Genomic DNA, 277 nt, shown 5'->3' with positions numbered 1-277 from the left:
AGCCATTGTTTGTTCCAAAAATGCCTAATAACAGGATGTGGTCTTGCCAGACACACTAAATTCCCTAAAACTAAACTAAAACTAAATTCCCTCCAGCATTCCTTCCTTCCCGCTCTGTGTGGCGCTTTGCAGCGCGAGTGCTCTGCAGCCCGTGTGTGATCACAGCCCTCCGATCTCCTGCCTAATGAATTAAATACATAATAAATGGTCGATCAGCGGAACCCCGCGCTGGCAGGAGCTCGTTGTGGCGGTGCCAGCCCCGTGCCGTCCCTCAGCC

Source organism: Corvus brachyrhynchos, unplaced genomic scaffold (assembly GCF_000691975.1).
Source record: "Corvus brachyrhynchos isolate BGI_N302 unplaced genomic scaffold, ASM69197v1 scaffold155, whole genome shotgun sequence".
NCBI classification, from domain to species: domain Eukaryota; kingdom Metazoa; phylum Chordata; class Aves; order Passeriformes; family Corvidae; genus Corvus; species Corvus brachyrhynchos.
Note: the sequence above shows the minus strand (reverse complement) of the source record.